Here is a 20988-nt window from a genome sequence, read left to right as displayed (position 1 = left end):
TTAGCACCGCAGCCCGAGGACAAGTCATTCGGGGATTCGAAAGCCTGTATTCTTGAAGCCAATAGAAGCGTACGAATTTCATTCAGAGAGGCTGAATTTGCCCTAACCTCGTGCACCACAGTATCGAATAAACAAATGAAAGATAGGAGCACAATGTTTAGGGCAGATAAGGATAACAACTTCAGAACAGTGGTGTATCATTCTGTGGAGAGAAGGTTTTTACACTCTATAGGCTTGGGTAATACTTGCTCTGGCTTGAGCCTCAACTTTTTCTACAACTGCTTCTTCAGCTTTTAATGTGTTGCATGATATATATGTTCATCTATAAATTAAATAAGGCACACACCATTTAATTTCCCTCTCGAACAGCCACTTTAAAGGGGAGACTCGTTCCCATCTTTCGGTCAGAACTCAGTCTCCAAGGTATTGGAAACATTGTCTCATGTGCAGGCTTTGAAAATGTTGCTTGCAACACTTTAGAAAAGTCTGTTTTATTTCAGTCAGGCTGCCAACGACGTTCTGCGTATTAACTGGAGACACACGACCGCCCAGCAACAAAGTAATACTGATGTTACTGATGTTAGGGAAAGAAAGGCTGTCACTATACTTTCTATATCAGCGCATGTGGCTTTCCCCTTAACAAAAAGACTTCCCAATTATGTGGTTAACATTCACTCGCTTAGATGACAGCACAAGTACAATTAATGCTGGTTGCAGTTACTGGCAAGGAAATTCTTCTGTTTGGAAGTATGGAGCTTCTCTTTCAGACTCCTAAATACGAGTGCTGGCTGCTGCTGCTTCCCGACTTTGTTTCTTCTCCTGCTACTTCTGCGGGCTCTCGCCGGATCCACACCACTCTGCTGCACAGGTGTCTCTGATCCGGCCTCATCAGTGGAGAGACTCCTACTCATCAGTTTCCCTCGGCTTGCTTCTGCACACGGGCCTTGGGAACCATGGCAACGTCTGCACTGCATTCACAGCAATAAGGCGCACCTGGAAAGACTGCCATTTGCTTGCACTCCCTTCCAGTGTTATCAGAGCTATACAAGGTTTGTGAGCACAGGACCAACTCTACAGGTGAAATCTGCCCCCTCTCTAGTCCAGCGTCCCTGTTGTGGTCACACTTCCTTGTGAACTGCTGAATGCATGCTCCGATTCTTCTACTTCTACTTCTGCTACTGCCGACCTTCCAGCTCCTGCCCCAGCTTCTTTCTACTGGTCCTCCCCACTGCAGCCTTTCATGCCCCTCAGATGGGCTAATTGGTTTCAGGTACAGGCCCTCAAGACTAATTCCCTAACCTTGTTTAGAACCATTAGGCTTGCCTGCCTGACCTGGACTCCTGCGTGCCTCTTCAGCCATCTTCTTCTCAGTCCCTGAGAGATTCTGGGACTTCTACTTTATTTTTAGAAAATTCAATTTCTATAATTCTTCACATGGATTTAAATGGACTTTCTTCCCCAGATATTATGAAGAGAAGAATTATGGGATTTAGTCCTTTGGGGAACAGAAGGGGCAGAAAAGCTGCAGCCTTTTATGCCCCTCAGATGGGCTTGGGTTCAACACGAAGTTGTCTCCCTAGCTAGTCCCTGGGATCTGTCATCCAGGTGGCCAGGACACAGCCATCGTTATTGGATCCAGTTCCTGGGGGTGGACCAGTGAGTGAGGATCGCCTGGATGGGGGGTCCTCGGGGAGTGGGACACCGATGGGTGAAATGCGGTATCCCCTTCCTTCAGCACCTTTCTCCATCCTATCACATAGGATGTCCCGAAACGCTGCCCCCACCCCCTTTTCTGACACAAACTCTTTCACACACTACGAAAGACAATGGACTTACACCAGAGCCATTTATCTAACATGTCCCAACACGAGGGTCAGGCAAAGTCAGGCAATTGACCAGAAACACACACACACCCGATGGCCCTTTCCCTTCCCCAAAGGGATAAAATGTGGAGCACAAGAGCACAGTACGAGCAAGAGCGACCGCACGATGAAACGGCTAATCCAGCACAGTAATTCAAGAGGAGGAGAAAGGCGGCGAACATCGAATGGGCAACAAAGAGAGAGGCGACCTTGCCCTTTCCAATTCAGACACTCAAAACCTCCCTCCACAGAACTGTAAGGCCGCAGAAACTAGTTAACGTGTGTGGCGGCAGATGTCAACGGTACACGGAGCCTACCTACTCAGATAAGCAGGACAGAGGGAGGGGCCTGCTACCATGGTACCGTCCTTGACTCTGGATGCCAAAGAAGCCAAGCAGTCCATCGCAGTCGGTGAGTCGAGAGGAGAGCAAATAAGAAACCGAACTGTGTTGAATGAAAGTTGCAGTGGCTAAAGAAGGGAAGTTCAAAGAACATTTAACGTTAAGGGAAAACCAGCTACAAGAGGGGTCCAGCACCACGTGAATGCTCACTCGAGACACTGGTGAATCCCGTACTTTTGGAACTACCTATACCAGAAGGTTTTAGGAGGGCTTTATAAACCAGTGTACCCTACCCCCTTGGTTCAATCTGATTTAAAGTAAATTCTGGGGGAGCAAACAAACGACAATTTCTTTTCGAGAGTGCTGTAAATTGTCCCAATTCACTAATGCTGGCATTTATCCTCGTTTTAGTGAGATTGAGCTGGTTGGAGGGAGAAAACCACAATCCTGTATTGACCTATAATCATTGAAGGGTTCAAAATCATAAATCAAGTACTCATTCGGAGAAGTAATTTAGTTCAACACATTTGTACATTTTCTAAAAAACTTTATATTGATTGCTTCAAGGTATAGTACATGGATACACATGACAGAGATCATTCAATTTCATGATTCATTGTGCAAGAAAAATAAGAGAAACATAATAGAATTGTTTCAAAACATTAGAACAACTTGACAAAAGTTAAAATTACAACAAGTGTGTGTCTAAATATAATCCAACGAAAAATACGGGGCGGGGCGAAACGTGGTGCTGGGTGGGAATGTCCCAGCTGTTAACGTTTCGGCGGTCTTGCAGCTCACGCATGCATCCGCCTTCGACAGGACGTATTTTTTTGGGACCCTAAGTAGGTGTGGAAAAAACAAAAAATAAGGTTGAGGTAATCCCTCACATTACCTGTCAGAATAATACTGACACCTAAACAAATATTTCTCTGCTCAAATGACAGTAGTTTTACCTGCCTTTGAGCTAATCCCAAGGTCTGGGTTGTAGAGTGGACTGGAGAGGCGAGACACCCCTTCTCTTCCTGTGGAGTTACTGCTATGCCTAATGTAGGCACTAGTGGTCTGGACTGAGATGTCCGTAATCCCTTCCTTGGTTCTGGTTAAGATTGGTGTGGATCTGTAGGGGACCAAGGGGGTAGCAAGAAAGAAAAAGAAAGAGAAGAAAAAGAACAATGAAAGAGGAATGCTGGTCAACACCTAGTATAACACTGATTTTTGCGTGTAGGTAACTAGAATCCATTGTGCACATAAAGGACATACCTGTTCCCAAGTCAACAATTGTGCCCTTGTGCGGGGGTTGATCCGATATGCTGGCCGTTAAGGTCCAAAAAATGGCACTGGCGCTGTATGTGCGTCTTGTGAGGGGGTTCTTGATTTTCCCGGGATTGATACTCGCATCTGCATAGGCCTGAAAGAAAAGGTATGTGTATATATGAATATATATAAAAAAGTTTGTCAGCTAATGGTAGTCTGGCAAATAATATAGTAGATGGCGGCAGTGCTTAAGTTCGGGAGTGTGGGTCTCCTTGGCGCATACTACTGCGGAGCGTGTTCAGCTAATTACAAGTTATAACCGGGTATAGTGAAACGGCGAGGTGACCAGGAGGACACGTGCATCTGCCCCGTGAGCGTGTGCATCGCTTATTGCAGCAGAAGGACAACGCAGAACTCAGCATGGAAATGTTAGTCCCGTGAGAGTGCTTCGTTACATGTTGCCTCTTGGTGGTCGTGAGCATAGAGACTGCCGCGGGCATATCACTTACTTGTTTGTCCGTGGCAGTAACTTGTTCGCGTGGGGAACAAAGCCTTTCCGTGTCTCTGTCTCAGGCCGTCAGCTATGGGGTTGCTGAGCGGTTTGCGTTGTCATGTAAACGAAAGCCACGTATGTGTACGCGGCGTTCGTTGCCATGAGAACTGGGAACGCGTGTCTGATTGGGGCACGTGTCCCCGAGGGCCCTGGTGGCGAAAGGACTTCAGTACTCATTGGGAGTTGTAGTCCAGGGCGGTGAACACTTGTTGCTGGGCGCTGCGGGTGTGTGCAACTCGCAGGTGGGCATTGTGAGCGCCTATGGCACTGTGATTGCTGCCTGGGAGCTAAGTGGTAGCTTTGATTATTGTGGTTGCCAATGCTTCGTGGTTGACTCGCATCCTGCTTATCCGAGGTAGCAGGTTACCTGAGGGAAGCAATAACGGTAGATGCAAGTGGACCGGTGAGAATGCCACATTAGAGCTCTATTGACTAGCTGTAAAGAGACTAAATGTGGAACCTCCGGTTACGGGGAGAAAGGGAGGGGCTGGTATATGTGTCCTCTCCTATTGTTGGTGGGCAAATAACTCGTGCCTTTGTGTGCAAGAATTTGTGTGTGGGAGCTCAATTTCCCTGTGTACTCTGTGGCTATTAGCTAAGTGACCGGATGGAAGACTTCATTGAGTCCTTGGTGGTATGTATTTAAACGGTGTATCCACCGCGATTCCTTATGCAGTAAGCTATGTGTAAGATCCGGTCCTCCTTTGACTTTTTATAGAACCCACCACTTAATATCATTGGGCGTATGTCTAGCCTCTAAGAAGTGTGGGACCAGTGGTGCTGTCAGTGTTTTGCACCTGATCTTAGATCTGTGCTCGGAGATTCTCAATTGGACAGATCTCATTGTCTGTCCGACATATATAAGACCACATGGACATTCAATACAGTAAATCACTTGGGCACTTTTGCAGTTCGTGAAGTCCTTTAGAATCCAGTTCATTTGTCCGATCTTGAAAGATCTCATTTTCATGGTAAAATGACAAGCCACACAGTTACCACATGGATAATGTCCTTGTATGGGTCGTAATGTTCTCTGTCCTGTGCGGGATGGTTCTGCCTGAAATAATGAGTGTGTAAGGTGTTCTTTCAGGTTTTTAGCCCTCTTATAGGCAAATCTGGGAGGTTCATCCTCCAGGAGGTTTAGTTTGGCAATGTGCCAGTGTTTCTGCACTATTCTTTTGATTGCTGCAGTGTGTTTGCCATGTGTCACGGCACATGTGAGCCGGTCCTCTCCTTTGTTGGGTTCTTCCTCTCTTATTTGAATGAGCTGTTCTCTATTCATGTTCAAGGCTCTCTTCATGGATTGATTTAAAAGTCTTTTAGGATACACCCTGTCTTTCAGTCTCACAGATAGGGTCTCTGCATACGTTTGAAAGTCTTCTTTCTGTGTGCAGTTTCTGCGTATCCTTAAGAGGGCTTTAACCAGAGGGGTCAAAGTGGTCACACGGAGGTCTTGTAAAATCTTCTGTACAGTCGAAAGTCTTTGACCAGCAAAGTAGAAAGAAGGTAGAAGGAACTCTTGTGTGATTGGCCGTAGTGAACCCGGCTGAGGGAAGCGATTAAATACCCACTGAGTGTTGTTTAAAAAGACATTCAGACCTGTGAATACAACAGGAACAAGTGTTGTCCCGACAGAGGGAGGAGAACAGTCAAGAAGGGATCTGAGCCCGGCCGAGGGAGATCCATAGGTCGTCACCTAAAAGACTGGAGAATATTAAAGGAGAAAATGAGTAAAGCAATAGCCACAGTGAACCCGACTGAGGGAGGCTGAAAATCGAGAGACATCTGCGCATGGAAGAGGGGGACTCGGGGGTGAACCACTATCTCCCTAACGATCGTTTGAAAGGAACTTTAAGTTTGTGCAATACATCAGGTCCTCCAACGAAGGGGGCTTTTGTGCCAAGAGACCATTGGAAAAGCCTGATAGCTTGAAAGCAGAACTGTCAACTCGTGCTGGGGAAGGCTCGAGTTTGTGCTGTGCTCAGAAGTGCCACCTTAGCCTGTGCTCAAAACATGGGGAAGGGGGACCCCTGGCTAGCACATCCTGACTATCATTTGAGAACACTTCTTTTCTTTATTGTAGCTCTTATCCCACACTCTTTCTATATTAGTTGTAAGGACTGGCAATAGGTTGTGTAGTATAGGCCCTTTTATTTTGACCATACTCCACAAGGACTGCCTTATTATTAATTTGATGGTCGAAGCTTGCTCCCATTTTAGCTTTAGGCTAGATTAGGTGTTTTTCCAACCTGCATACTGTTAAAATAAACACCCTTGAAGCATATTCACTTGTGTCTGTCTTTACTGTTGCCACCATGAGTTCCTTACAATCTTCAATAGACGATCGAGATGTATAAAAATGGCAATGGGCCAATTACTCCTCTGTCTGGATCACTAATGTTCCTCTCAAAGGAAAAATACTGTGTCTCACCCTGCACAATCTCCCCACTTCCCTAGGCCTGGTCACCACCCAGGTGATCCTCCCACAGTGCAACACACCCAGGATTGGGATCAAGAAGCAGCTGCCCTCCTGGCCATCTGGGACAAGACTCTATATAGGGTTTTAGTTGGTGATCCGTAGGATTCTCTGCAATAGGCTGACATCTAGTGGTTAGTGCAGAGTATTGTATTACTTGTTTTTGGCTTAGCATGCAGGCTGAAGCCTGGTCATATTTCCCCACCAGAGCAGAGGAGTCAGAGGGAGAACAGGCAGCTACGGCGCCTTTAGTGATGCCGAAGACACAGTGTAGGAGTCGGCAGACTCCTGCATGCTGGTCCCCAGCTCAGCGCTCTGCTGTGGAGGCAACACATGGTGACAAAAGCACTCGGACACAAACACGGGGTACACACAAGCACGTTAAACACACAACCCCCAGCCACACCTCAACAAAACCGTCAAATCTTGACCCCCCGGTACCAAACAGCATTTCCAGTGCTACTGACTCGATGCGTCAGAAGTACACTGCGCCTAGACCCTCAGGTTCGGCGCATGACTCGAAGAATAAACAGACGCTGAGCATAAGTTACCATGCCTAAAACCCCTGACTATCACGGTTTGACATATGCTCGCACCGAAGGAATAGTATTACAGACGCTCCCTGTCGATGTCCCTTTTCGAACTTCGAAAACAAGTCATGAAATAGTCCACAATAGCCACTAGATGACGGCCTAGCCAAAGCATGTGAATCTAAGCAGATACAAGCATCAGAAATACAATTCTGGCAAGTAATGTATACCATATATGTTGCAGCAAATCAAGACCCCTCTTTTCGTGTTTATATCCAGGTACTAAGGGTTACATTGGTTTTAATCTAGTCTGTCTCCGGTGTCTATGGTTGTTTAAAGGCGTTTTTGTCAATCTGTTCAATGTTGGATAAATCATCGATCTAACAGCAACATCTGGACCGTAGTACCTCTGATGCAGGGGGGATAGTCTAGCTGTAAAGCCTGTACATGTGCATGCCATGCAAACCCAGCAATGCCTGGCACACCTATGTGCACTTTCCCTAAAGAAATCACATATGGGGTACACGGTTATGCATAGAGTACCCTAGCATAGGGGGCGAACACTCTTAGCCTGATGTTCCGGTCTATTCATCCAGCTGTTCATTTTATCATCTTTGATTTGATGATCCATTAATTTAAGCCCATTCAATAAATAAAAATAAAAAAACTCCTTAATGGTGACCATAGTATATCATGCCACTCCGGGTACATGTTTCGGTCCTCTTAACCATCTTCCGGCGGCTTAAAGAAAACCTATGTACATCATTGACATGTTTTTTTTTTTTTGTGACAACTTTATTTAAAATTATCAAAAGAATACATCATTCCAAAACAATATATATGAGAAATAATAGAAATACAAATAAGACCATTGTTAGGGAGAATTCTCTGTTTAGGCTGAATTTCCCTACCTAGTGAGTCCCCCAGCAGCTTTGCTGGATTTCTGGGGTTTAATTTTTTTTCTCCTGCCAAGAGTGAGACTCTTTTACCCTCACTCTTGGACATGTTGAAGTGTGTTTTCTTGGTTAAACCTTGTGTTGAATGGGCTATGGGGTCTTTTACTCCATATGGCCTCATGTATTTTTGTGATGTGGGTCACACAGCACCCTCTGTGCCGTGACCCAGGGGTGTCCTAGGGACTCCCCAACATAGACTCCATACCCTGGGACTGACTACTGTCTCCCAGGGCATGTAAAGTCACCAAAGACTTTGCTAGTCTTGAATCCTGAACAGAACCAGTACAAACCATCATATTGTGGACGTACTGGCTGGGGCAATTCGACTGCCCCAGGGTCTGTTAGTCGAGGGGGCACGTCTCCGTCCCCCCTGATCGAGTTTTGGCTGGTGGCAGTGGAAACTACTTTTTATATTCGACCGCGAATATTTCCCTATGGGATTTCCCATTGTTTTAGGCTAACACATTTAATTATTTATTTACGGTAGCCTTAAACATACCGCCGGTTTATATATTTATTTTTATAACTCCGGTTGGGACTTTTTGCCAAAACTTGATTCTAAAATGGCGTTGGTGTTCGCCTCTGTAACTCTGACCCAAAGTGGAGCCCTTTGTTCCACTTTTGGCGGGCTTCTCCACAGAAGCCCTCCAAAGTGGTGCCACTCTGTCTGGGGTACTTAGGAGGGGTGGAGGGGGATTTAGGCACCCTGGACTGAGTTACCTTGGTAACTCAAGTCGCACTCCGTCCTGATTGGCCCAAGTGGTGAGCCGCCCGGCTCACCACTTAGCATGTTTGAGTGACAGCTAGGCTGGGTGAATGGGGGTTTGCTGCATAAAAGCAGGGCTTTGGGGACTGGGACTTCAGAAGTCGCCACAGGACCAAGAATCCGACGAGGGAAGAGCTGAGCCGACCTGCTTCGACGACACCACCCGGTGGAGCCCTGCTGAACCGTCTCACCACTTTTTCCCGACGACCGAGGAGAACTCTTAACGGAGTGGCTCCTTCCCTTGACTGGTGGGGACAACCAGTTTTCGCCTTCTTTCCGTCCTTTAGAGGTATCTCGTGGCCGCATTGCCTGTGCCAAGCACCCCGGCATCCGGAATACCACACTTTACCCCCATACCGCGAAAGTCGGTACCAACCCTTTAACCGGAGGACTCCGCGGCTGGTTTCTTCCCGGGCAGTGCTACGACCTTTCTCTTCTGCTCTTCAGCGAGATATTCTTCTCCCCTGACCGACGTCGAGCCTTGCTGTCGCTGCCTGGAACAACTGCCCCCGCTGGAGGATCCTTTCCGCTTAAGGTACTGTGTTCCGCCTGGCTTCCCTTGCTACCGACTGTACGGGGTAGATTTAGTCCCCGGCTTTCGAACCTGGGAGTGCCTGGGACACTTTGGCTAAACTTTCTGAGCCACTCTAAACTCTTTTTGACTCTTTGCAAGACTTTGAATCTCTAACTAACAGTGTGATCTTGGGCACATTTTCGCTCCGGCTACTCTAAGAGTGGGCCCTGCCTAGTGACTTTTGCTCACCTGTGACTTTATTCTTCTTTAAGTCTATTGCAAGTGTTCTGGACCTTAGAGTGGTGTGTCTAACCTATTTCTGCTTTTTCTCTCCCTTTCTTGGAAACTACTAGAGTGTCATCTAACGTTAAGCACTCACCTCTGTTTTAATTAAGTGGTGTTAACCTAGAGTTGTCTAGATAGGAGAAAGGATTGAATTTACTTTCAGTATAACTGTGTTGAAGTGCTTTTACTATATTTTTGCTAGAGTGTTTTTAACTTATGTGTATTGTAAATAAATAACTATATACTTTTGAAACCAAGCTCTGGTCAGTGTTTGCTTGTGCTATTGTGTTTTGGTACATATTGTGTATACTTTACATACTGCCTAACTCTTCTTGAGAGAAGTCTGACTGCTCAGCCACAGCTACCAGGTAAATCTGGGTGGTACAGACTGCTACCAAAGGGGTTTACTGCTCTACCTGTAGTCTTAAATCTTTTGCAGTGTTCCCCAAGGGAACTGCACAGGTTTCTGCCTAACACTGGTGTACAGCGGTGGGATTTGTATTGAGTATACATTTTATTGTGCTTTAGATACCTTAGTGCAACTAACCACAAAGCTTAGCACTGAAAAAGTAAAACCTCTAACATGTCAGTTATAGAAAGCTATAGTCAAGAGTCCCTTGCAGCCAAAACTGCTGATTGTTTAAGAGTGCTCTGTAAACATAAGGATCTCCTGACTAAGGGCAAGAAAATGGAGCTGATTGAAAGATTGTTAGCTAACCAAAGTCTGGGTGATGGTTCAGAGGAACCTACCACTCCAGCAACTGTAGATGACAGTGTTGAAGTTAACATGGAGCAAAATGTTGATGTTTCTGAGGAAGAGTCAGAAGAGGAGGGTGAGGCTGTTGTAACTGTCCCCCCTAGGCCTCTGCCTGCTCTACCTGCTGTGCCTACTGGACCTTTACCAGGTCCCACATTTAGTCCTCAGTACTTTGAACTGGAGAAAATGAAGCTAGAATTGGAGTATAAGAAACTTAATGCTCAAACTGACAAAGAACTAAGGCTAAGGGAAATGGAGCTCAAGTATGACTTAGAAATGAAGAAATTATCTGTTGAGAATGTTTCTCTCTCTGGCTCCTCTAGAAGTTCCAGTCCTAAAAGACCCCGGATGCCTAAAGAATTGGTTGGTATGTATGAGCCTAAGTTGGATGTGTTGGATTGGTTGTCTCTGTTTGAATATAATCATGGGCTCCAGAACATCACAGGAAATGACTTACTCACCTGGTTGTTCTCTAGGCTTCCCCCTGTTGCAACTGATGTGGTAATGGAGATGGGGGAGGAGGATAGGAAGGACTATGAATGTGTGAAACTAGCTTTGATAGCTAGGTTTGGGAAGACCCCTTCCCAGTATCTTAAGAGGTTTAGGAGCCTCAAAAAGCATGATGGTACCCCTTGGGCTACCTGGGTGAGTGAATGTTTGAAAAACTTAGAGGGATGGATTAAGGGTTACAAGGTGAACACTTATGAAGGTATGAAGAATTTGTTTATGTTGGAGACTATTTATGATGCCTGCTCTCCTGAGCTCAGACAACACTTGGCTGATTCCAGGGAATTAGATTCCCGGAAACTAGCTAAGGCTGCTGACTTGTGGGTTGCCAACAGGGCCACTCACAAGGATTCTGGGGTCACTCAGAAGAAGGATGGGGAGAAACAGCCCAAAAAGGACTCCAAAGAGAATTCTAATAATTCCTATCCCAAAGAGGGCCCCAAACCACAAAATAACCAGGGTAAGCCACATGGGAAACCTAGTCAGGCTACTGTACCTTCTGGCCACAAGCCAGAAGGAGGTCAGAACAAGCCACCCTTCCAGAGAGCATTTGGACAATGCTATGTCTGTCAGGGTACTGACCATATCAAAGGAGATCCCAAGTGCAAGGGTAAACCTGCAGGGATCAGCACAGTCTCCTTAGCCTTCACTCCTGAGGATGAAGTACAGATGGCTAGTGCCCACTTTGAACTCTTTGCTGAAGAACCCTTGGGTCTTCAAGCAACTGTAAACTTAGAGCCTATGGGTCTGGTTAGTCCCCAGAATAGGGTTGTGTATAACTCCCTACCTGTTAACTCTAAGGTGTATTATGTGGACAGTGTTCTTGTCAATGGCCAGGATACTCCTGCCAGGAGAGACACTGGGGCCAGCAGAACAGTAGTGGATGAAAGCTTCTTTCAACCTGAGGATGTGGCCAAAGCACCCAAAGGTCCCACTAAGATGTCTGGAGGCCCTGTCCAAATGGTTCCTATTCTACCAGCCCTCATTCAGTGTAACAACATGACAGTGAGGATCCCTGTCAGTGTTCAGACTGAGGTACCTGGGAAGGTCCTGTTAGGGAATGACCTAAGAACTCTAGGAGTAGTGTCACATACCCCCAGGCCTCCCAGTATGGAGAAGCAGAACTTAACCAAATTGGCTAGACAGGCTACCTTGAAGGACCCTTCTAAGCCTGTGGGACCCTCTACTGAGAACCCCACTACAAGCCCTGGTGTTAGTAAGTTGACCTCTAACCCAGGCACATTTCAGGATAGTATGCTAGGAACATGGGCGCCCCAACCAAGCTCCATCATTGTTCCCCTAGTCTCAGAGTCTCTGACTCCCCCTGCTTCTGAGGAAGAGGTGGATAGACCAACTAGGCCCCTATCTGAACCTGAGAGAACTGGTAATTCTCAGTGCTGGTGGAAAACCAGAAAAGAAAAGTCTAAGGCCAAAAACCTTCAGACTGTTAGACCTTCTACTGAAGACCCCAACTCAAATCCTAATATTAGGGGGGAAACTCCTAAAATAGGTAAGGGTAGATCTAAGAGGAAAGGGAAGCAGGTACATTGCCTAACCCCAACCCCTCCAACCAAGAGGCCTAAGACCCAACCTGCTCCCACAAGAGAGGTGGTGAGGAACCTTGGAGGCCCCTCTAGATCTAAGGGAATCCTTTATAAGGACCCCTTGAAAAAGCCTAACATAGGTTCAGAAGTTGTACCAACTTCTGAGGGACTGGTCAACCAGATCCCCTATAACAAAAAGACTGATGTTCCTCAAAGGGTTTGTAGGTCCTTTAGCTTGCAAAAGAAAACCTTTGAGTTCTCCCTTAAGCAAAGGTCAGGGTGTCACCATCAAAATGCTGATGGACTCTCTAGGATGTATATCATCGACTAGAGGTATGAGGTTCATCCAGGAGTGGATTAAATCCTCCTGTCCCTTAGTCTGGGGGGGGCGAGTGTTAGGGAGAATTCTCTGTTTAGGCTGAATTTCCCTACCTAGTGAGTCCCCCAGCAGCTTTGCTGGATTTCTGGGGTTTAATTTTTTTTCTCCTGCCAAGAGTGAGACTCTTTTACCCTCACTCTTGGACATGTTGAAGTGTGTTTTCTTGGTTAAACCTTGTGTTGAATGGGCTATGGGGTCTTTTACTCCATAGGGCCTCATGTATTTTTGTGATGTGGGTCACACAGCACCCTCTGTGCCGTGACCCAGGGGTGTCCTAGGGACTCCCCAACATAGACTCCATACCCTGGGACTGACTACTGTCTCCCAGGGCATGTAAAGTCACCAAAGACTTTGCTAGTCTTGAATCCTGAACAGAACCAGTACAAACCATCATATTGTGGACGTACTGGCTGGGGCAATTCGACTGCCCCAGGGTCTGTTAGTCGAGGGGGCACGTCTCCGTCCCCCCTGATCGAGTTTTGGCTGGTGGCAGTGGAAACTACTTTTTATATTCGACCGCGAATATTTCCCTATGGGATTTCCCATTGTTTTAGGCTAACACATTTAATTATTTATTTACGGTAGCCTTAAACATACCGCCGGTTTATATATTTATTTTTATAACTCCGGTTGGGACTTTTTGCCAAAACTTGATTCTAAAATGGCGTTGGTGTTCGCCTCTGTAACTCTGACCCAAAGTGGAGCCCTTTGTTCCACTTTTGGCGGGCTTCTCCACAGAAGCCCTCCAAAGTGGTGCCACTCTGTCTGGGGTACTTAGGAGGGGTGGAGGGGGATTTAGGCACCCTGGACTGAGTTACCTTGGTAACTCAAGTCGCACTCCGTCCTGATTGGCCCAAGTGGTGAGCCGCCCGGCTCACCACTTAGCATGTTTGAGTGACAGCTAGGCTGGGTGAATGGGGGTTTGCTGCATAAAAGCAGGGCTTTGGGGACTGGGACTTCAGAAGTCGCCACAGGACCAAGAATCCGACGAGGGAAGAGCTGAGCCGACCTGCTTCGACGACACCACCCGGTGGAGCCCTGCTGAACCGTCTCACCACTTTTTCCCGACGACCGAGGAGAACTCTTAACGGAGTGGCTCCTTCCCTTGACTGGTGGGGACAACCAGTTTTCGCCTTCTTTCCGTCCTTTAGAGGTATCTCGTGGCCGCATTGCCTGTGCCAAGCACCCCGGCATCCGGAATACCACACTTTACCCCCATACCGCGAAAGTCGGTACCAACCCTTTAACCGGAGGACTCCGCGGCTGGTTTCTTCCCGGGCAGTGCTACGACCTTTCTCTTCTGCTCTTCAGCGAGATATTCTTCTCCCCTGACCGACGTCGAGCCTTGCTGTCGCTGCCTGGAACAACTGCCCCCGCTGGAGGATCCTTTCCGCTTAAGGTACTGTGTTCCGCCTGGCTTCCCTTGCTACCGACTGTACGGGGTAGATTTAGTCCCCGGCTTTCGAACCTGGGAGTGCCTGGGACACTTTGGCTAAACTTTCTGAGCCACTCTAAACTCTTTTTGACTCTTTGCAAGACTTTGAATCTCTAACTAACAGTGTGATCTTGGGCACATTTTCGCTCCGGCTACTCTAAGAGTGGGCCCTGCCTAGTGACTTTTGCTCACCTGTGACTTTATTCTTCTTTAAGTCTATTGCAAGTGTTCTGGACCTTAGAGTGGTGTGTCTAACCTATTTCTGCTTTTTCTCTCCCTTTCTTGGAAACTACTAGAGTGTCATCTAACGTTAAGCACTCACCTCTGTTTTAATTAAGTGGTGTTAACCTAGAGTTGTCTAGATAGGAGAAAGGATTGAATTTACTTTCAGTATAACTGTGTTGAAGTGCTTTTACTATATTTTTGCTAGAGTGTTTTTAACTTATGTGTATTGTAAATAAATAACTATATACTTTTGAAACCAAGCTCTGGTCAGTGTTTGCTTGTGCTATTGTGTTTTGGTACATATTGTGTATACTTTACATACTGCCTAACTCTTCTTGAGAGAAGTCTGACTGCTCAGCCACAGCTACCAGGTAAATCTGGGTGGTACAGACTGCTACCAAAGGGGTTTACTGCTCTACCTGTAGTCTTAAATCTTTTGCAGTGTTCCCCAAGGGAACTGCACAGGTTTCTGCCTAACAACCATACATCATTAAGTCATTTTGATATAAGTAGAATCAATATGTAAAATGATTCAAGCATCCCCAATAAAATATAACATACAATTTGAAATGACACAAAGCCAAAAAATAAGATCGAGAAGTCAAATACGAAAAGAAACACAAAACACAATACAAGACAAAACGAAACAAAAAACACTCCCCAGATTAACCACTCTAAATTTGACTGTAAACCAAACCAGGATCTGTTAAAACTCATTTCAAGCGTAGAGTTCATTAAAAGCTTCCCATTGCTCCTTATAAAATTCTTCTCTATTTAAAGCTCCATATTTAATCTTTTCAAACCGTGAAAGTAACTGCACTTGTAACAACCATTCATCAATACATGGATTTTTCCTCTTCTACCAGAGGCGCAAAATTTGCTGTGTCGCCACCAGAACTACTTTGGTAACCCAACACAGAGTCACATAACTCAAATGACGTGTGTCAATTGGTGATTTCAAAAGCACGGACAACGCTGTCCTAGGAAAATATATGTTCCAAACCAAGTTATCTCTATCATTCCAAAAATCTCTAACCCTCATACAATCCCCTAACATATGAAGCATAGTACCTTCTTCCTTAGAACAACTCCAGCATTGATTATCTTCTCTCAAACCTAATCTATGCATTCTAACCAGAGTCCAAAAAAGCCGTCCTAGAATCCTCTGCTGAACATACCGTAGATTCAGATCAATCTTCATCCTAACTCGGACTTTCCATAAACCTTCCCAATTTTTCATAGAAATATCCTCACCCAATTCATCACACCATGCAAGGCGCAGAGCATTCCATGAATATCTAATCCTTTCCTCCTCTGGAAACAACTTTAAATAACTAGACACTTCACGAGGCGCAACTACAATAAAACTGCACCTTTCCGGTATTGGCAACAAAGGACCATCAAGCATTAATAACCTCTCAGATATCAAACCTTTCAACAAGTTAAACCTCCTCAGCTCCCTATCATGGAGTGCAAACTTCACTTTCAGAATCTCAAATGACAACATATCCTCCTCGCCCCAGACATCCTTTATAAGCAATATACCTTTATTCATCCAACTTCTCCAACATATCATCTTATTATCGATCTGCAACCCCGGATTCTGCCAAATGGAGGCCTCCTCATATAAATAGAGCCCCGGACCCCCACCCACAGTCAGCGATGTGATTGCATCTACAAGAGAGAAAAAAGATTCAATTCGGAAGGGTCTCATTACAAACTCTTCCATCTGAGCCCATAATGGAATCTCTGCCTCACTCATCGAGAAATAGGGAATGGATTTTCTAACCAAGAAACCTTTATAGTAACTTTCAATGATGGGGTAACCAAAACCCCCATCCTGTACACTCCTAATCATCAAATATCGGGGTATCTTAGGTTTCTTCCCAACTCCCCATATGAACTCTTGGAAAAACCTGATCCACACGACCCAGAACTTTTTTTGTGAATTTTAGAGGTAGAGACTGAATAATATATAGAACTTTAGGTAAGAGCACCATTTTGATAGTGTTAACCTTAGTCCAGATGGATAGCGAGAGCCTACTCCATTTATAAACAGTATTTCTTATTTTTTCCAAAACCTTATCAATATTGAACCCAGCCATTTTTTTTATGTCCCTGGACAAAAATACTCCTAAATATTTCACCTGAGAATTTTCCCATTTATAATTCCAATTTAATAATTGCCTACGCACCGGAGTATCTCGTACCGGGAATAAGACCGTTTTCTCCCAATTCATTTTGTAACCTGAAAGCCTGCCAAACTCAGTTATCATATTCTTTAAAATGTCACCCCCTACATCAGGATTATCAAGAACAATTACTACATCGTCTGCATAAGCTAGAATCTTAACTTTAACCTCGCCAATTTTAAAGCCTGTTAGACAGTATGATTGCCCAATATATATTAAAAACGGTTCAAGAGCCAGGTTAAACAAATAAGGCGATAAGGGACACCCCTGACGTGTACCTTTAAATAATCTAAATGAAGACAAAAGAACCCCATTTACCCAGACCCTGGCACTGATACCTGACTGTAACGCCCCAACCGCATTTATGAATAAGGGACCAAAACCCTTTTTTTACCAAAGTAAAATTTAAAAAAGCCCAAGCCACACTATCAAATGCCTTCTTGGCGTCTAGAAATATAAAAAGTAAATCATCCGATCCCATTGGTGACAAATTTAAAATATCTAAGAGGGTTCTAATATTATCATATCCATAACGTTGCTTCATAAAACCCACTTGAGTTTTATCAATTAACGTTCCAATATGCTTATCCAGCCTGGAAGTCAACATTTTTGTAAACACCTTCGCATCCACATTCAAAAGCGATATAGGGCGATAATTGCAACGATGCATCTTTCCCATCTTTGGGAATCCCTGTAATCACTGCCTCTCTCATTGAGGGACATAAGGTACCCTCTTTAAGAAACCAATTGTAGAGTGCACATAACGCCAATGCCAATTGCTCAGTAAAAGTTTGATAAAACTCAAGTCGTTAATCCATCTGGGCCAGGCGATTTCCCTGATTTTAAGTTTTTAATAGCCTCTTTCACCTCCTCTATCAATATTGGAGCATCTAGAAACGCCCTGGCTTCATCAGACAGACAAGGAACCTCAATCTTGTCAAAGAATTCTACCAAGTCACTTTCCAACAGATCATGTTCTTCAGTATACAAAGATTCATAATAACTACGAAAACATTCACTAATTTCTTTTTTTTTAACAACAATTCTACCAGATTCATTTTTAACTTTTTGTACAAAGTACTGCTCACACAAACTTTTCAATCTATTTGCAAGTAATTTACCCCCACAATCCCCTTTCTCCCAAAAACGTTGTTTAGTATAAAATGTTACACGGTCAGCTTGAATCTCAGATTTTAGCCGTAATTGCTCACACTTTGTTCATTTTTAAACGATCTTTCACAGATCCAGTATGTGCATAAATTGACTGCGATTTCCCCAGTTCAAGCTCAAAAGCTCTCATTTTCGCTTCTCCTTCTTTCCTCTCTCTAGCTGTCCAATTCATCAGTTCTCCCCTAGCCGAGGCCTTAAATGCATCCCACACCACTAAACCATCAGCCGAATCTCTATTAACATCAAAATAGCCAGATACAAAACCAGAAAGAGACATGCTTTTTGATATATTCTAACTTTCAAAATTTCTTAATTTGGTCATAGCCATGTCTGTAATTCAAAAATGCCAAAGACTATAGAATTCACCCTTGTAGCTTAAGCACAGAGTGAACACCCCATTCTCGTGTGAATGTGCTCATTGCATCTCGTGAAACAAGTAGTGATATCTGCATCCCTGTTCCTCATGTCAATCCACAGCCATCTTTCTCTTTCCTTCATTCCAACGTGCGCACTTCTGTGACGCTCCTGAAATGAAACTTTCCTGTGTCAATCTCAATGTCTGAGCCGCTACACTAGAGTGGGCAAGCTCAATTCCAGATACGCTGAAGAGGTCACATGATATTCTCAGACATCTTTTATGTCTTTATCTCAATAGACAGTTAGCTGAAGTCCCCGTATTCTGTTATAAAACCATGCAAATTATGCAGAATCGTCTGGGGCAGTAGCTTGCAAGAATTTTCCACATGTTGATTTATAATGCAGTCCTTACTCTGGATATCTGTATGTTCATCGTTCCAAAGAAGCTCGGGACGTCATCTCCGTTATCCAGGTGGCCAATGAGATGTGATTATCGAAGTATCTTATAAAATCTTGGATGTACTGGTGTTGCAGGAAATGCATTTGCAACCCATTTTGCCTAGAATGGATTGGAACGCAATTCCATAGTGTGCATAAGCAAAGTATTAGAGCACTGACTATCCTCATTCACAAGAAACATACATTTATATTTTTAAGGCAAGGCTCTTCTTAACATGCAGAACTAGAATGGAAATATTCTAAAAGTAGTTAAAGTATAAAGATGTGTTCCTGCCATTGCTTCACTGATCCTAAAATGGTTGCATTTTGTCTTTAATATTCCTCCGCAGAGTACAAGGCGTCCATGATGAGTAAACTTGGTGTCCATGGCGACGGAGGTGGGTGTCCCATCCTGGGAGAACATGCCTTGCCATTCCGCGAGAGGAGGTTCTCCATCAAAGAGAAAACATGGCGTCCTGATCAAATCAATTTTCCAAAACATTTACTTCACGTGTTCCCTCTTCAGGGAGACCAGAGTTTCCGTTTCATTGACAATGTTTGGGGGGAAATGAATAAAAGATAACAATAATTGAGAGAAGTCTGCGGAGCAGTATGAAAGAAGCTAGAGATGACAAATTCATCCTCTTCTAACTATTATTCTATCCTGGTATATACGATTTATTAAAAAATGATTAACATTACCCTGCTTTCCTATGCTGGATGTTTAATGCCAATATGTGAAATTCAAACAAACCAATAACGAGCCAATAAATAAATATTCTTTTTATTGAACATAAGCGATTGCATGGTTTCATTCATTTCATACAATATTGAAAGCTATAAGCAGCAACAGGGACATGTTTTGAATAGGGTTAAAAGAACCAATGTCTAAAATGTCTGACGCCTTTCTGCGCCTAATGATACAGTGAGTATTGTCACTGCAGTTTCATCTCAATGTTTCATAGTTACATTTGAGTTGTGATGTCATTTCCACATGGGTTATTCTCTTTTTTTCTACCCACTTTGTCATTCTTTATTTGTGAAGCCACCAGAGGAGGGGGTGGTTGGGGACAGAATTCTGTCTTGGGTGTGGGAAGGGTTTGTGACTGTGTATTGGATTTCTAGTTCTTAGAGATCAGCACTCCTCTAACCCGGAAACATCCATACAGACATGATTTTGGTTTGTTTCTTGTCAAAAGCAGTGTTTTTTTCAGGAATGTATAAAACATTTAAGGCTTGCCTCATCTCTGCTCCTATATCACTGTTGCTGGTGAGCTGGTATTTACATATTGCTCACTTTTACTTGATCTCTCACAGGTTAGACACTTGGGTTCATCACCAGCCTCCTCACACCTGCCTCTGTAGCACTTTTTCAAGTTTACAGGACCAAGTATAACCCGGGCAGTGTATACAATGAATCATGTTACCTTGGAATAAAACAAGAAATAAGGCACTTCCCATGACCCTTGAGCTTCTGATGGCAAGAAATTCTCTCATTACCAAACTGCCCCAAGTGCTTTGTGCCGTTGTTTTTTTTTATGAGAGAAAGAGTGTGTGTGCGCTTGTGTGTGTTTCTGTCTCTTCATGTCTGTGTCTGTCTACCTGTGTGTGTCGCTCTTTGTGTCGCTCTCTATGTTCTTGTCTCTCTTTACCGCTCTGTCTCTCCCTATCTCTGTGTTTCTCTCTGAGACTGTCCCTGTCTCACACTCCCTCCCTGTCTTTCCACCCCCTCTCTCTCGGGGGCCACGATGTCTGTAGTATGCAATGTATTTTCTCTTTCCTTTCACCTTCTCTCCCTTTCTCCCTTTTGAGTCTGTGCACTGAGTTGAGGTCCCTCCCCTAGTCTCTCTCTCTCTCATCCACCTCCCAAAATGACTCTTATTTAGAGTGACCAGACTTCCAGTCTTTGTCGGGACTGTCCCAGAATTGGGTGTTCTGTCCAACCCCGTCCTGAGAGTACTTTATATTTGTAAACTCTGCCCTGGGTTTGGGGGAGGTCAAGAGGGTCTTCAGTAGCTACCAGCTGGCAAGAATGCACAATCCTGCACATAAAACTGGGTTGCAACACGCTCACAAGTCAAAATAGTATTTTGCGTTCCAATAAATTTTATAATTGTCTTTACAGTTTGGCCTCAAATCACCCATATTTTGTTAACAGTTGTAGCACTGTTGAGTTGCATGCTGTAACCTGTCGGGAGTAGTACATTCAGGATGTGTGAGGAGGTGGGGGTGAAACATGTCTCTGTGATAAAATGTGCATCGAAGTTGGGTGGTGATGAGGTCAGCAATGTCTACTGCATTTGGTACTACAGAATGAGCACTGATGAGCATGAGGTTGCATGTGTGTTTTGGAGGTGGCATGTGGGTAGTGATAAGAGGGATGTGTTGAGGTTCTGTGAGTTGGACGTGCATGGGAGCAGGATGTGGACTGAGTGTTTTCATGT

General features: G+C 44.6%; 1 protein-coding gene across 1 annotated transcript in view; it reads left to right on the top strand.

Annotated features, from left to right (window-relative positions):
- The window catches only part of LOC138520519 (E3 ubiquitin-protein ligase TRIM39-like), a 193174-nt gene extending 173833 nt beyond the window's left edge, over positions 1-19341 (top strand). The window contains exon 9 of the mRNA XM_069632867.1: positions 18895-19341. The gene's annotated coding sequence lies outside the window, so the exon portion shown is untranslated. The remainder of the gene's footprint in view (positions 1-18894) is intronic.
- Positions 19342-20988: the final 1647 nt, after the last annotated feature.

This window comes from Ambystoma mexicanum, chromosome 13, assembly GCF_040938575.1.
Source record: "Ambystoma mexicanum isolate Mex_15411 chromosome 13, UKY_AmexF1_1, whole genome shotgun sequence".
NCBI lineage: Eukaryota > Metazoa > Chordata > Amphibia > Caudata > Ambystomatidae > Ambystoma > Ambystoma mexicanum.
The sequence above is the reverse complement of the archived record's forward strand: the minus strand, read 5'-3'. Positions and strand labels throughout refer to the sequence as shown.